Source organism: Balaenoptera borealis (assembly GCF_965194805.1).
Source record: "Balaenoptera borealis genome assembly, chromosome: 1".
NCBI lineage: Eukaryota > Metazoa > Chordata > Mammalia > Artiodactyla > Balaenopteridae > Balaenoptera > Balaenoptera borealis.
Window position 1 is genome coordinate 70,926,047 of NC_138860.1, and position 16,253 is coordinate 70,942,299.

Sequence of the window (16,253 nt, forward strand, 5' to 3'; positions counted from 1 at the left end):
ATACGTAGCAGCGGTTCAAAAGCTTAAGCAGTGGCACCTAAATTTGGCTGCACATTAGAATCCTCTGAAGCACTTTTTAAAAACCCTCACACCGACGGTTGGTCATGCTAGACCAATACAATCATTTTAACTCTCCTCAGACGATGCCAATGTCTAGCCAGAACGGAGAACCAGCGGACTAAGCAGAAGGGGATGTTTCTACAAAGATCTCTTAACAATAAGTCCTCTCACCCAATCAAGATTTACCTCCCCGCAAAGGGGTAAAGAAGGCTAGATGTTGTCCATACTTGCTTAGCTTTAATTAGCACTTGTGACTTGCCCAAAACCTAGATCATGTTTCCCCTAAATTTCATGTTATTCCCTAAGTTTATCAAACCCAAGGCTAAGGGGTTTGCCAGGATGAGATTTTAAGTGCTCACACAGGGGAAGTCCCTGGCAAACCAGGACAGCGGTCACTCTACACTGCAATGTAAAGCATCCTAAATAACCCTGCCACTGCTCCCAGATACTAGTCTGTGCCAACCAGTGGAGAAAAGGCATTCTCCATTACTACCATGGCAAATGCTACTGTACTTACCTTGGCTAGTCCCTATCTTTTCCAGGCGCCACTCCCCTTCACCTGCTGGTGGACGCTTCGGCCAGCTGACAATGCAGATATTTTCAAACTTTAAGGTGAATAAAAATCATCTGGAGGGCCTGTTGTAACAGAGATCACTGAGCCCCACCAGAGTTGCTGATTCCATAGGGCTGGGACCGGGCCCTAAAACTTGAATATCTAACACATTATCAGGGGATGCTGGGAAAGCTGGTCAGGTAATGGTAAAGCTGGCCAGGAAAAAGAAACCCGACGTGTCAGATCATAAAGTATGGAAGGGCAAGCCCGCCGGCAGTCCAGGCCGGGGGGAGGGGGCGGACCTGGGTCCCCAGCCCTACAGGGCCAACGGCAGACCGGCTCGGGCGCCCCTCGGAAGCGCGGGGTCCCCGCTGCCGAGTCTGTGCCCCCGGCCGGCCCCGGCTCCCCTCTGCCCACCCTGCGCGCGGGGGCTGCAAACAGCCGCGGAGAACCAGGCAGGGCGGGAAGGGGGGCTCCAAAGAGGGTCTGGCGACTCGAGTCGCTCCGTTACTCGGTGGGCTCAGCGCGCGCCGTGGGGGAAGAGAGGTGGAGGTCCGGGAAGAGGGGACGGGCGGCACTCACGTAGACCAGCAGCAGCCATGGGTAGACGGCGGGCTCGGCCACCACGGGCGACTCCAGCCTCAGCTTCTCCCCCACGTTTTCGCGCGCGGCCCCCGCACCAGGCTAGTCTGGCGGTTGGGGGAGGGGCGGGGCGCCGCCGGCGGGGGCGGGACAGGCGGGCGGGCGGGCGGGAGGCTGAGGGGAGGGAGCCTGGCCTGGGCCTCAGCCGGCGCCGCCGCCGCCGCCGCCGCCGGCCTGCTCCCGTCCGGCCCCCGGCTCCCTCTTTGTGGTCACAGGCCCGGGGCCTCCAGCGCTGCTGCCAACTGGGGCCGGCGTGAGGCAAGCACAATGAGCCGGGGCCCGGCTGAACCACTCACTCGCGGCGAGCGCCTCCCGCCCCGTGGACCCGCCCCCACGCACGCACGTACGCACGTACGCACGCACGCACGTACGCACGCAAGCACGCACGCACGTCTTCAGCTGCCCCCGGCCACACCCACCGGCCCGAAGTGGAGACCCGGGGAGACCCCTCGGGGCCTGGGGTGGTGGGTTCGACTCCCGCCCTTGACGTACCGTGACACCTCCCCCCCAATATGTTTCTAGGTATTATATGTATATATGAATATACTATTATATACACACTTGCGTATGAATTTATATGTGTATGTACATGCGCATATTTACATATAGGGGTGTGTGTGTACACATTGTATATATGTATGTGTATATATCTTATATATATGATATATGTATGTATATATACGATGAATTTCTATATACAGTACATATATATTTTTATGCTATATGCTTTTATATGTAGGTGTATATGTGTGTCTATATGTATGTACGTGTATGTATTGCATATATTATATGTGTATGTATGTATACTGTCTATATGCACACCTAAATATCTTTGTATGTGTGTATATACGTATGCTATATATGTACCTAGGTGTGTATATTGCATATGTTATACGTATGTGTACATACTGTATACATACCAACTATGCATTTTATATGTGTGTATGTATAGTGTATATGTATGTGTGTATTGTCTATATTGTGTGTATATGTGTGTATACATACTGTATATATACAAACTGCATTTTATATGTGTGTATATATGTATGTGTGTATTGTATATACTATGTGTGTATATGTGTGTACGCATACTGCATATGTACACAGCTGTATATTTTTGTATGCTTGTACATATGTACGTGTGTGTGTATATACACACACACCCCATATGGATTCTGTTTGTCTGGAGAACCCTCACTGATACGGACACTTATGACAATTGAGTACCTGCTCTTTGCCAGCCAGGGAGCCAAAGGCTTGTCTTTCGGTGTCTCCCTTAAGTATCACGAGTCCCAGGAGGGAAGGTGATGCTGCTCCTACCAGTTGAGGTGCCTCAGGGTCAGTTAGGTGGACAGGGCGGGGGGCTGGAGCCTGGTGGAGCCCAGGTGGAGTTCTAGCAGCAGTACAGCCTAGCAGTCCCACTTCCCCGGGTGCTTCTCACAAAGACGCCGAGGGAGAGTCGGGACCTGAAGGAGGCAATGAGGAAGCTTCCGTGGGTCCGCAAGCCCAGACCAAGGCTGACTCGTCAAGAGTGTTAGAGGTCAGGACTGTGGTTACCCTGGGGGTGGGCTTACACAGAGCCATTCATATCCTGAAAAAGTATCCATTCTGCTCTTGTTTGTATGGTTACCCCCCTCCCCCAAATCTTTTAAAAACAGATTCTCTTGGTTGCTGGGAACACACACGGGGAAGTTGTGTGTGAGGGGGTATGATCCAGGGGACAGGGAGGATAAGCCCCCCACTCGTAGGGCAAGGAGTGGCTCAGCTTTGTGAGCTGAGGATGGCCCACGAGGTTCCAGAGAGAAGGGTCCCTGCTCCGTTCCTGCTCTGTGCACCCCATTCCCAGCCTGAGAAGCCCAGAGCCACCCACCCCCCCCCGCAACACACGCACACCAGGGAGGAGAGCCAGTCACCCTGGCTCCCAGGCTCCGGCTCCAAGGCTCCCGGCACTAGGAGCTATTTTCAGCTTTCATGCCCTAGGACACGGCCAGAGCTATTGTCTCCGGAAACTCTCTGTCTGTCTCTCGCCCGGCCTCCCTCCCTTCCTCCCTCCCTCCTCCGCTTCTTCCCCTCCAGCTCCATCTGTCCTCCCCTCCACCCTGCATTTCTACCCAGGATGGCTCACAGACAGCTGCTCCCCGTGCCCACCTGCCACCATTCCATGGATGTCAAAGCAAGCCCTGGGGACTTCCCTGGAGGTCCAGTGATTAAGACTCCGAGCTTCCACTGCAGGGGATGCGGGTTCGATCCCTGGTCAGGGACATAAGATCCCACATGCCACACAGCACGGCCAAAACAAAATGAATAAATAAAGTTATAGTGATGAAACAGCCCTAGTGGTGCAAGGATGGGACGTATAGCTCTATGGTATAGAAAAAAGGTCCAGAAACAGATATATGAGAACTTGATATGATAGAAAGTGGGGAAATTAAGGAGTTTTCAATAAATGGCATTAGGACAATTGCATATCCATGTGGGGAAAAGTAAATTAGAAAAAAAAAAAAGCAAGCCCTGGTCAGGTGTGACCTTGGGCCCAGGGCCATTGGCACAGGTTGTCATGTGGGATGTTCTTCCTTAGACTCCTCCCTCCCTCCTGTGTCACTGTCACTTCCTCCAGAACCTTCCTGGACTCCCCTCCACAAGCCCGGGGTGTGCCCTCACCCGCCCTGGATCACCAGAATTCCAATCCCGGCCCACCCTTCCCCGCCAGGTAGAGAACTGTGCATGGTCAATAAGACCGTAGAGGTCATTGGCCATTGCTATTGCAGCTGGAATTGTTACTGTGTTTAGATAGGGTGACCAACACCCGCCCCCAGTTTGCCCAGGACCGCTCAGGTTTGAGCGCTGGAACTCTGGGGAAACTCTCAGTCCCGGGGAACCCCAGAAGGCTGGTCAGCCTATTTAGGACAGATCTTTCACTTGATCTCCCAACCCCCGAGAGCCAGAAAGGGAATCTCCCCCCTCCTTCCATTGTAACCTTCATTCATTCATCCACTCATCCCTTTATTCAACTCCTTTATTCAGCAAGTATTTATGAAGCATCTACTACACAGCAGACACTCTTCTAGGTGCTGGGGACATAACAGCATCCCTGTCCTCAAAGAGCTCACGTTCTAGCGAGGGCAGCAAACAGTAAACTGAGAAGGTGTGATTTATTACATGGGGATGATGTCTCGGAGACCACTGCAGGGCAGGGGAGGTGGGAGAGGAAAGGGGCAGTTCTAAATGCAGGCGCTGACGGGATTGGGGCAGACCTTGCCCTGGGCCAGGCTGGTTGCTTCAACACAGCTGTCCTCGCCCAGAGCCATCCTGCCCCCGCCTCACCCAGTTCTTCCGTGATGTGTGGGGAAAATCTGTGGTTGTCACAACTGGGAGGGAGGGCCCCTGGAATCAAATGGGTGAGGCCAGGGATGCTGCTAAACCCCACACAGTGCCCAGGAGGGGCCCTCAGCAGAGGATGACCCGCCCCGAATAACCCCAGTGCCACGGGGGAGACCCTGCACTAATATTATTCAGACCCGCTGGTGCCCCGATTCCTGCACAGGCAGGGACTCTAACCGGCTCACCTCTGTATCCCGAGGTGACCTAGAGTGGGGCAGCCACGAGGGCTGAGATGAGTATCGGGGGTGAAATGACAAACCTCTGCACCCACTCTCCCCTCCGCACCCCAGGGGCGATGGTCTCTATCTCCTCCCCGTGCAGGTAGCTTTTCCCTGAGCCATTTCTTCTTGTCAAGGTCCCTGTCGCAGGTTGGGTTCCCCGAAGATGACGTTGAGAGCAAGGATTGGAGTGCAGGTGGTTGATGTGAGGCGTGCAGGAACAGATACAGCTGCCATAGGGTCCCACAATTCCACTCCCGGGCATAGATCCGGAGAAAACTCTAATTCAAAACTATACATACACCCCTGGCATTTCCCTGGTGGTCCAGTGGTTAAGAATCCATGCTTCCAGTGCAGGGGGCGTGGGTTCCATCTCTGGTCAGGGAACTAAGATCTCACATGCCGTGTGACAATAAAAGAAGAAAGAAAAAAGAAAGAAAGAAAGAGAGAAAGAGAGAAAGAGAGAGAAAGAAAGAAAGAAAGAGAAAGAGAGAGAAAGAAAGAAAGGAAGAAAGGAAGAAGGAAAGAAGAAAGAAAGAAAGATACATGCACCCCAACGTTCATTGCAGCACTATTTACAGTAGCCAAGACATGGAAGCTACCTAAATGTCCACTGATGGATGAATGGATAAAGAAGATGTGGTACATATATACAATGGAATATTATTCAGCCATAAAGAGAATGAAATAATGCTATTTGCAGCAACGTGGATGGACCTAGAGATTATCATACTAAGTGAAGTAAGTCAGAAGAGAAAGACAAATATCATATGATCTCACTTATATGTGAAATCTAAAATACGACACAAATGAACTCGTCTACAAAACAAAAACAGACTCACAGACATAGAGAACAGACTTGTGGTTGCCAAGGGGGAGAAACAGTGAGGGAGGGTTGGATTGGGAGTTTGGGGTTAGCAGATGCAAACTATTAAATATAGGATGGATAAACTACAACGTCCTACTGTCTAGCACAGGGAACTATATTCAGTATCCTGTGATAAGCCATAACGGAAAAGAAAAAAGTTTTATTTATAGGTTCCATCCCTAACTGAGCTGGCCCATCCCCTCCCATGTTTCTAAGTGCAGCCCGAGGCTGCAGACTTCCCACCCCACCGTGGTCTTCAGCTCCAGAGCAAGCCACCTGCGAACCACCCACATCTTCCCAGGGGCTGGCAACTCTCCTTTGCTACTGATTCCAAGACACATCCAAATAGCAAAAATGTGACCATGAAAAGAAACTCAGGCATGTTCAAATCAGGGAAATAACATTCTTAGCTCTGTTCAGTACTCGCTTAATTTTACAAGAGCTTAGAGTTACAAAAAAGTTGCAAAGATCTGTACAGAGTGTACAGAGTGCCGTGGACCCTGACCCAGTACCCCTATTTCCAACTCATTAGTACCTTAGTGTGACATGTTTATCCAACTAAGGAACCAAGATGGATACATTGTTATTAACTAAAGTCCACACTTTATTAGAATTTCCCTAGTATTCCCCTAACATGCTTTTTCTGTCCCAGTCTCCTCTGGGCTGTGACATTTCTCAGACGTCGCTGGGTTTTGATACCTTGAAAGTTTTGAGGAGGACTGGTCAGGTGTTTTGTCCCTCAATTTGTTAGTCTGTTTGTTTTCTGATGTTTTCTTATGGTTGGTCTGGAGTTATGGGGTTTGGGGCGGAAGACCCAGACAGAGATAAAAATGCCATTCTCCTCAGGTCACATCAAGGATACACACCACCAACGGGACTTATGACAAACGATTTTACCCTTGATCACCTGGCCAGTATTGTCTTTTTTTTCTTGCTGCGTTGGGTCTTCGTTGCGTGTGGGCTTCTGTAGTTGTGGCACGGGGGCTCAGTAGTTCTGGCTCCCAGGATCTAGAGTGCAGGCTCAGTAGTTGTGGCCCACGGGCTTAGTTGATCTGCGGCACCTGGGATCTTCCCGGACCAGGGCTTGAACCTGTGTCCCCTGCATTGGCAGGCGGATTCTTTTCTTTTCTTTTTTTCTTTTGCAACCAAAACGTTAATCCCAAGGATTCTCACAAAACATATTACAAATGACAGCATGAAAAAAAAAATTGCACAGTAACTCAAAGTTCAGCTCTACAATATACTCTTAATCTGGCAGGACATTGGTATCTTGATAATCTCAAATTTCCAAAAAATATTACAAAGAGCTATGTATTCATGTACAGCAATCACAGAGGGGACGTATGACCTAACTCAAAGGTAAACTAACTTCCTTGAAACTTCTTAGATTTTAAACTCCCTGGACAATCTCTTGTCCGGTGTGAAGACTAGTGGAATTTTTAAACCTCTAATCTAGGGTAAGGGTGCGGCTTTCATTTTTACCTGCTGGCTTGGGTTCACAGCACCTTTTAAAGACTGCTTGCTTAACTACAGCTGCATACCATATCCCAGCTACAGAAAGTCTTTTCAATGTTTGCCAGTGTTGTTTCCATAATAGTAAACATCACACTTTAGGTGGGCAGGAGTTAGAGTTTTATTATCAGTCTAGGCAAGACCAAAAATTCAAAGCAAGTTCAATTTTGCTTAAGGGAACATTGTAAGGTAACAATTCTTCATATTACATGCCTCCCAGGACCCATTTCAAACCATAGAGAATGACACCTTTATGTGTCACTGTCCCAAGAGACAAACAAATGTGAACAACTAAAACATTTAAAAAGTGCACCAAGCTTCGGAAGTCTCAAACAAAACTTGAATTTTCTGTACATACTCCTGCCAAATGAAGTTATTGCCTGTACACCACTCCTCTTGCAAAGTGGTCTTCTATTTCCTTTCATCTGACCTAGATCGGCTAGGAGACCTAGAGAAAGATCGGGACGGCTTGTGATTTCTCTCTTGGGACAGGGATCTCTCTCTTCTCCTATATCTAGAAAGGGACCTGCTCTGGCTGACGGAGAAGGCTCTCCATCTTGGAGATGTGTGGGAGGTGGAGGACTCCTCCTCCCATAATCATCTCGAGGGCGACGACCCCAAGAAGGAGGCGGTCACGATTTCGACTTCTCTTTTCCCCATTCGACAGGTCCACTCTTACTCGGCAGCCACATAGTGTTCTCCCATCTAGTTCTCGGACAGCATCGGCTGCATCTTGGGGATCTTCACATTCAACGAGAGCGAAGCCGGGAGGGTTTTTAGCACCCCACACACTTCAGAGTGGTCCATAATAGCCTAAAGCTCGTTCCAATTCAGCCTTGTTACCACTGTTTCCAAGATTCCCTACATAAACTTTACAGTCCAACGGACAGGAATCACGTTGCAAGACCCTCGTGGCTCCTGGGTTTCACGGGCCACAGGGTGGTCCCGGGCCTCTAGAATCTGGTAGCTGAATCTGTTCGCACAAGCTGTCCTGTGGGGATGCGTTTTCCCCTATGTGTCCAGCCCGGGGCCCTGCTCTCTTGGCCTGGCCTCCCGGGTGAGAGGGTGAACCCCAGCTCCCTGGAGCAGACACTCAGAGCCCTGGTGACCGGACTCACGGCTGACGGGGCTGGAGCGGCGGCTGGACACGTGTGGCCAGCCTGGTGGTGTTTGGCCCCGTCTGCAGTTCCAGTTCCAGCTGAGAAAGAGCCTCCCTGTGTTACTTTCTCCTGGTTGTGTAAGGATCCCCGGTGTCATTTGACAGAAATGTAGACGGTGTGTTCTTTCTCTCTTTTCTCCCTGCTTCCTCTCCTCCCTCTCTGCCTCCCTCTCTCCCTGTACCTCTTTCCCTGTTCCGCTCTCCCTCTACCTCTTTCCCACTCCCTCTCTCGCTCTCCCTCTGTCTCTTCCTCTCTCCCTCCCTCTCTCCCTCTCCCTCCCTCTCCCTCTCTCTTTCCTCTCCCTATCTCCCTCTCTCCTCTCTCCCTCTTCCCTCTTCCTCTCCCTCTTCCCTCTGCCTCTTTCCTCTGCCTCTTTCCTCTCCCTCTTCCCTCTCCTCTTTCCCTCTCCTTCTCTCCCTCCCCCTCTCTCCCTCTCCCTCTCTCCCCCCTCTCTCTCCCTCTTCCTCTCTCCCTCTCCCCTGTCTCTGCCTCTCCCTCCGTCTCTCCCTCTGGGAGGGAGTGAGGGAGATGGAGAGATGGAGGGAGCGGGAGAGTTGGAGGGAGAGGGAGAGGGAGAGGGAGAAGAGGGAGGAGAGGGAGGGAGGAGACGTCTCTCCCTCCCTCCCTCCCTCTGCCTCCCTCCCTCTCCTCCCTTTCCCTCTCCCTCCGTCTCTCCGTCTCCCTCACTCCCTCTCAGAGAGGGAGAGACGGAGGGAGAGGCAAAGACAAGGGAGAGGGGGAGAGGGGGAGAGGGAGAGAGGGAGGGGGAGAGAGAGGGGGGAGAGAGGGAGAGCTCTCTTCCTCCCTCCCTCTCCCTCTCTCCTCCTTCTCTCCCTCTCTCCCTCACCCTCTCTCCCTCTCCCTCCCTCCATCACTTTCCCTCCTTCTCCCTCTCCCTCTCTCCCTCCCAGAGAGGGAGAGACAGAGGGAGAGGGAGAGGGAGAGGGGGGAGACAGGGACACGGAGAGGGAGGGAGGGAGGGAGGGAGACAGAGAGGGAAGCAGGCACCCTCTCGCCTTCTCCCTCTCCCTACCTCCTTCTCCGACTCCCCCTCTCCTCTCCCTCTGTCTCTCCCTCTCCCTCCCTCCCTCCCTCTAGGAGAGGGAGAGGGAGAGGAAGGGAGGGAGAGAGAGAGAGGGAGGGGAAGGGAGACGGAGAGGGAGAGACGTCTCGCCCTCCTTCCCTCTCCCTCCCTCGCCCTTTCCCTTCCTCTCTCCCTCTCCCTCCCTCTGTCTCACCCTCTCCCTCCGTCTCTCCCTCTCCCTCACTCCCTCCCAGAGAGGGAGAGATGGAGGGAGAGGGAGAGACGAGGGAGAGGGGGAGAGGGAGAGAGGGAGGGGGGAGGGAGGGAGAGGGAAGAGGGAGAGTGGGAGAGAGGGAGAGAAGGAGGAGAGAGGGAAAGGGAGGAAGAGACCTCTCTCTCTCTCCCTCTCTCCGTCTCTCCCTCTCTCCCCCTCTCTCTCCCTCTCCCTCTCTCCCTCTCCCTTGTCTCTGCCTCTTCATCTCTCTGTCTCTGGGAGGGAGTGAGGGAGATGGAGAGACGGAGGGAGAGGGAGGAGAGGGAGCGAGGAAGAGGGAGAGAGGGAGGGAGAGAGGGAGGGAGAGAGGGATAGAAGGAGGGAGGGAGAGATGTCTTTGTCTTTCCCTCCCTCCCTCTATCACTCTCTCCCTCTTCCCCCTCCCTCTCCTGCTCCCTGCCCCTCTCCCTCCCTCTATCCCTCTCTCCCTCTCCCCCCTCCCTCTCCTGCTCCCTGTCCCTCTCCCTCCACCTCCTTCCCTCTCTGGAGAGGGAAGGAGGTGGAGGGAGAGGGAGAGGGAGAGGGAGCACGAGAGGGAGAGAGGGAGAGGGAAAGAGGTATAGGAAGAGCGGAACAGGGAAACAGGGACAGGGAAAGGGGGACAGGGAGAGAGGGAGAGGGAGAGGGAGAGCAGAGCAGGGAAACAGGGACAGGGAAAGAGGGAGGCAGAGAGGGAGATGGAAACGGGGAAAGGGAGGGGGGACGGATAGAGGGAGAGGGAGAGAGGGACAGGGAAAGAGAGACAGGGATGGAGGGAGGGAGAGAGGGACAGGACAGGGCAAGAGGGACAGGGAGAGAGGGAGGGAGAGAGGCAGAGGGAGAGATGGAGGGAGAGTGAGAGGCAGGGAGGTAGAGGGAGGGAGGGAGGGAGGGAGACAGAGAGGGAGACAGGGAGAAGGGCTGATGGGGGCTCCCTCCCCCTCCCATCCTCTGCCCACTGCTTTCTCTTTTTTCTGCTTCAACAAACACCAGGCGCCTTTCAGATCAGCCCTGAAGTCAACGTTGATGCTTGGGACGGCCTGACCTCCCCGCTGCCTTCCAGCCCAGGACCACAGCTGGGAGATGAAGTCTGCGGGGCCCTGGGGGGGGGCAGCGGCGGCGGAGGTGGTGGAGGCAGGCACCTCCTCTGACGCCCAATCTCTCCTCGTTTACGAGGCAGCCGCCAGCTCCCCTCCCTGACTCCCCAAGATTTGGGGCCATTTTAATATGTGTCGATAATGCCATGAGCTACTATTTAACTTTTCCACGAGGACCCATCTCCCGAAATGCAGTGGTTTTCAGGCTTGGCTGCACTAGAGAACCCCCAGGGAAAGGAGAGACGTCTGTACCTCCCTCTCTCTCCCTCTCCCTCCGTATCTCCTTCTGGCTCTCTCCCTCTCCTTCTGGGGTGATGCCCGATGAGCTCAGATTCGCAGATGTTCCCCCCATCCCCTCTCTGTGCCTTGCGTGGGGCCTGGGCCTTCTCACTGTGGCCCGGGAACAGCCTCGACATTCAGACATCGGTTCCTGCAAGGACACTTGCGTTTGGTCCATACCGCATGTGGCTGCAGTCTGTGCTTCTCCCGTTTAGCATCTTCAGTAGATGGGGGCTGTGCATGAGCCCTTCATCTTCCCCGCAGACACCACTGGTGCTTGCTCGGCCTCGCGGGTGATGTCCACGGGGGACAGACCTGTGTCCCCACCTTCTTGGGCTGCAGACAGGCCACGTTGGTCCTGTGGTGACTGGGGGCTCCCAGGAGAACCCCACCGCAGACCCAGAGAGGTGGCCCCAGAGAAGGTGGCGTACGCCTGGGGCCAGGCCTCACCAGCCAACCACGGGGCACCTGCAGCAACAGGTCTCTCGCCGTCCAGGGGCTGGGTGTTCGGGCGCCGTGGGGATGAGCTGCTGTCTGCACGGCAGCCAAGTTTGTATTGTTGAGCCCGGGGAGGCCCCTGGGTGGCTCCTGGAGAGCCTGGTCACATTTCTTCCTGCCCTTGGCCTTAGAGCTCATCATGGTTCACGCCGTTTCTGGTTCCAAAAGGACCTGTGTTCATAAAGACCACATGTTAGGACAGCACCAAAGTGTCTAGAAATCCAGGCCAGGAGGAGGAGGGAGGGGGTTTGGCTGTGCCCGCCAGTGGCCTGAGAGCCCTCCCACCCACAGAGACCTGGCCCGGGGCCTGTGGGGAGGGCGTGGCCCACGGTCCCCAGCGCTGGCTGTCTCTGGGTTCCAGGAGAACTGCGCGATCCTCGGGGAGCTGGTAAGGCTGCAGGCTCAGAAGTCCCGCCTGCTGGGATTCAGCACGCGAGCCGACTCTGTGCTGGAGATGAACATGGCCAAGACCAGCCAGGTGGTGGCCACTTTCCTAGGTAACCCCGCCTCCCCGAGTCCCAGTGGGGACGGGGGTCAGGTGGACCTTGACTGGACGTGGTGCTGCCTGAGACCCCACTGTGTCAGCCCTTGGGGGTCGCCTTCCCCAACCCTTCATTCTGCCTCGAGGGGCGTGGGGTGGGGGGCGGCTGGGCGGCTGCCACAGGGACATAGCTGAGCCTCTCCCCTCCGCCCGCAGATGAGCTGGCCCAGAAGCTGAAGCCCCTCGGGGAGCAGGAGCGGCCGTGATCCTGGAGCTAAAGAAGGCTGAGTGCCAGAGGCGGGGCCTGCACTTTGATGGGCCCATCAACGTCTAGGACCTGCGCTACTACATGAACCAGGGGGAGGAGACGCGCTACCACGTGGACCAGTACCTGCTCAATGAGTCCTTCCCCATGCAGGTGGTCACGCGCGGGCGGCTGGGCATCTCCCAGGAGCTGCTGGGGCTGACCTTCGACCTGGAGGAAGGCGCCAACATGCGTCACGAAGATGAAGATGTGAGGCTCTACACGGTCCGGGACGCGGCCTCGGGCAAGGTCATCCATCAGCAAGTTCTACCTGGACCTCTACCCTCGGTGCATGCGTGGGGGAACCTGTCGGCCGTGGGCCGGGGCTCCTCTGTGGTAGCGGGGCCTCACCCGCGTCCCTCCCCAGGGAAGGGAAGTCCGGGCACATGGCCTGCTTTGGCCTGCAGCCGGGCTGCCTGCAGCAGGACGGGAGGCGCCAGATTGCCATCGCGGCCATGGTGGCCAACTTCACCAAGCCTACGCCCAACCCGCCCTCCCTGTTCCAGCATGATGAGCTGGAGACCTACTTCCATGAGTTCTGGCAAGCGATGCACCAGCTCCGCTCCCAGGAGGGTGCGGGCGAGGGGCTGAAGGCAGGGGGCGGGGAGGGCCCGGGCTCTCCCGTGGTCCTCAGGCAGGCCCTCGCCACGGGATTCTTCCGCTGATGTCACCCCGCACGAGGAGACGCCCTCGGTGTCAGTTTCCATCATCAAACCCCACGCACTGGGCGCGTAAACAACGGAAGTGGATGTCCTCGAGACTCTGGAGGCTGGAAGTCCCAGATCAAGGAGTCAGGACTGGTTCCCTGCATGTTAAATACAGGTATTCAAGAGTTGCCTTTAAAAAAGACAAAATAGAAGAAAGGAACGTTGCATGCAAGGCTGGTGAGTGATGAGTGATGAGAACCAGAGGTTAGGCTCTGGGGCCGGGAGCACCACGCCCTGTGAGGCCCTGGGGCTGCTGCCAGTCTCGGTGGAGGCTCAGCAAGTCCCAGTGACTTCCCAATGTGGGGGGGGGGGTCCCCAGATGAGCGTCTGGGCCCAGGACCCAGTGCTCGTTCAGTCTTCCTGCAGTCAGCCCTTCGTCCTGAGAGCGATGCTCTCACAGACTGCAACCGGAGCGCGTGGGGACACTTTACTGAGCTGTGCAGCCGTCACTACTGCCCTGTTCTGGAACATTTCCCTCACCCCAAAAAGGTCCCTCACGCCCTTAGTTATCATTCCCTCCCCTCCCCTGTCCCTGACAACCAGGAACCCACTCTGACTCTGTGGATCTACCTGTTCTGGACGTTTCCCCTCAGTGGGGTCACACCCTGTGTGTCCTTCTGTGTCTGACTTCTCTCGCTGAGCACCGTGTTCTCACGGTGCATCCACGTGGCAGCGAGTGGCAGGGCTTCACACCTTTGCGTGGTCGAGGGCCGGAAAAAAGACAAACGAAAAGAAGGGCACGTTGCCTGCGACTCTGGTGACAGCCGGGGATGAGAACCAGAGGGTAGGCTCTGGGGCCGGGAGCGCCGCGCCCTGTGAAGCCCTGGCGCTGCTGCCAGTCTCGGCGGGGCACGAGCAGCGCCGTCCCCCAGGAGCTGCTGGACAAGCTCATCAAGTCCCGGCTGGCCAACCCCCGTGCGGCCGGGCCGAGGGAAAGGAAAGGGGCTCCCGGACCGCCCGGCTGGAAAGCGCGGCCTGGACACAGTGCCAGCGCCCCCGTCTCCTTCCTCCCGCCCTCCAGGCCTCTTCAACCTGCGCCAGATCGTCCTGGCCAAGGTGGACCAGGCCCTGCACACGCAGACGCCCTCGGACCCGGCCTAGGACAATGCCCGCCTCTGCCAGGAGATCCTCGGGGTCCCAGCCACGCCAGGTAGCCAAGCGCACGCCGGGCCCACCTTAGCGGTCGGTTGGCGGCTACTGCCCAGGTCAAGAGGATCCTCTGGTGGTGTGTGAAGGGGGACCGACTGACGGGCTCTGGTCGAGGCTCGCTGACCTCTGGCCTCTTCCTGCCTGGGTTCCTGGGCTGGTCCCTCCAGCTGTGGCCCGCGGAGTCCGAGGGTGGGCTGGGCCTATCTGCACGTGCTTTCTGGAGAGCCTGGAAGAGGCAGGAGAGGGCTTCATACCCCGGACGGAACGCGTCGACGAGGTTTGCCCGTGCGTGTCGGTGCGGAGACGCAGTTCACTCCCTCGTGAGCGCTTTAACCCGCGCTCTCCCCGTGCTGGAGGGCGAGCCCTGACTCATCCCTCGGAGCCTCGGGCAGCTGTCCCTGTAAGAGGCTTAGGGGTGAACCCTCGTGAGCTTCAGCAGAAAGTCGGCAAAGATTGATTTGTGTCCCTCCACTGAGTTGCCCGCAAGGTCCCCGTTTTCTAGAAGTGTTGGGCCAATACTCCCTCTAGTGGCAGGGGACTCAGACAGGGCTGCTTTGAGGCCCCAAGCTCTGGGCTCTGGGGAAGGGGCACGGAGCGGCCAGGGGGCCGGGCAGGAGCCTCTCCGCGTGTGTCCCAGGGACCCACCTGCCTGCGACCTTCGGCCACCTGGCAGGAAGCTACGACGCCCAGTCCTATGGCTACCTGTGCAGCGAGGTGTACTCCGCGGACACGGTCCACACACTCGTTTCAAGCAGGAGGGCGTCCTGAGTGGCAAGGTGAGAGGCCGGCCTGCCGTGCAGACCAACACGGAGGTCCTTGGCCTGGGCCTAGATGCTTGTGCCGCCCGCCTGGGCCTGCCAGGCTCTGAGGGCCCTGCCCAGAACCCCCTGCTCCCCTGCCCTTTGTTGAGTCACAGCAGAGGTGGCCACACCCACACCCTCCGTGAAGGGGGTGCTCCACCCTCCTGCAGCCCCGCCCCCTCTCCTCAGGTTGCCATGGACTACAGAAGCTGCATTCTGAGGCCAGGGGGCTCCGAGGATGCCAAGGGCATGGTGAAGCTCTTCCTGGGTTGTGACCCCATGCAGGACGCCTTCCTCCTGAGCAAAGGGCTGCAGGTTGAGGGCTGCAAGCCGCCGGCCTGCTGACGGCACGGGGTTTTGCCCCCCCGGGCGGGCCGGGTGCCTTAGCGCCCCGTCGGGGCGGGGGAGGGGCCGTGTGTCCTCCCAGCCCCCGAGTCCCCGGCGGCCGGCCTAGGCCAAAAGTCTCCACCTGGAAGTGTCTGGAAAGCCTGGCATCAAGGCTCCCCCTTGTTGCACTAATGCAATCCCTTCCTGGGGAGCTTTCCTGGTAACAAAATGGTTCTTTGAAAACGCAGCCATTAATAAAAAAGACTCTACTCCTGGTCTCTGCCTGCCGTCCCTTCCACCACAGGAGTGGCATGGGGGCCGTCACACTGGGGGGAGTTCTGACCTTGGTCGGGGATCAGCCCTGGGGCCGTGGTGACGCGTCTGGGTCACTGGGAGACGGCTGAGCTGTGGGGTGAGTTCAGACGGGGATGGTGCCCCGCACCCCGACCGGGCAGGCTCTCCAGTGAGGGGGTGTCAGTTTCCTGCCGGCCTCTCGCCCGTCACTGTTTGGCATCTCGGGGGCTGTGACTGGCTGGAGCTGGTTCTGGCGGTGGGCACAGCTGCGGGAAGCCCGGCTGTGGCTGTCCCTGTCCCCGTGTCCTGTCCTCCTGCTCACGGCCGGCCGGCTGGCTCCCTCTGGTCATCGGCAGCTGCTGAAGTCTGGACCACAGCAAGGGGCCGCCTTCCTGGGTCCTAGCAATTCTTCCCAAAGGCCTTAGGGATGTGTTTTGGTGGCAGTAGGAATTCAGAGAGGGTGCTGCACCACTGGAGCGGTAGGGTGGCTCTGGACCGTCCCGTGTGTCCTTCCCTGGCCTTTGAGCTCCTTGGGAGCCCTGCCTCCACAAAGGACGCCAGGCAGCGGAACGAGGGCGCGGGCGGCGCCCCGACCTTCTCCCCGTGGCCCAGGCGGGCAGGCCGTGCCACGCTCTGTCCTCCCCTC

The 16,253-nt window shown here is 56.6% G+C and overlaps 1 pseudogene across 1 annotated transcript; it reads left to right on the forward strand.

Annotated features, from left to right (window-relative positions):
- Window positions 1–11,900: 11,900 nt before the first annotated feature.
- LOC309617780 (thimet oligopeptidase-like) lies at window positions 11,901–15,331 on the forward strand (annotated as a pseudogene). Its single transcript has 7 exons — window positions 11,901–12,042; window positions 12,243–12,618; window positions 12,698–12,893; window positions 13,901–13,952; window positions 14,059–14,187; window positions 14,824–14,962; window positions 15,176–15,331. The product of its transcript is annotated as a thimet oligopeptidase-like (transcript).
- Window positions 15,332–16,253: the final 922 nt, after the last annotated feature.